Genomic DNA, 506 nt, shown 5'->3' on the forward strand with positions numbered 1-506 from the left:
GCAAATATCTAATAGGCCGATCACATGGCAGCAACTCAATGTATTTAGGTATGTAGACATGGTCAAGACGATCTGCTGAAGTTCAAACCATGCATCAGGATGGGAAAGAGAAAGGTGAGTGTAGATGTTAACACGGGATGTAGATTAGAGGACGCCTAGACCAGAGAAGAGAGAGACAGGTGTTGGTGTGTGATGAGGTTTAGAGGCTGGGAAGACGAGAGAAGAGAAAGACAGATATTAGTGTTTGTTGCTGGGGCGACCACAGTTTATCCAGTAATGAAGGTCAGCTGCTGCAGAGACCAGAGGACAGACGGATGATAACATGTGATGTAGTTTAGAGTCTGGGAACAACCAGAGGACACTGAGACAGGCATGTGACGAACTTTAGAGGCTGGAGAGAACAAAAGGAGGGAAAGAGAGATATTTATGGAGGACCAAGAATGTCACAGGAAAAGTAATAAAGCATTTCCTTAATTTCAAGAGAGAGACCCATGTTAGTGGCTCTG

The sequence above is a fragment of the Seriola dumerili genome, unplaced genomic scaffold, assembly GCF_002260705.1.
Source record: "Seriola dumerili isolate Sdu_G_001 unplaced genomic scaffold, Sdu_1.0 BDQW01000550.1, whole genome shotgun sequence".
NCBI lineage: Eukaryota > Metazoa > Chordata > Actinopteri > Carangiformes > Carangidae > Seriola > Seriola dumerili.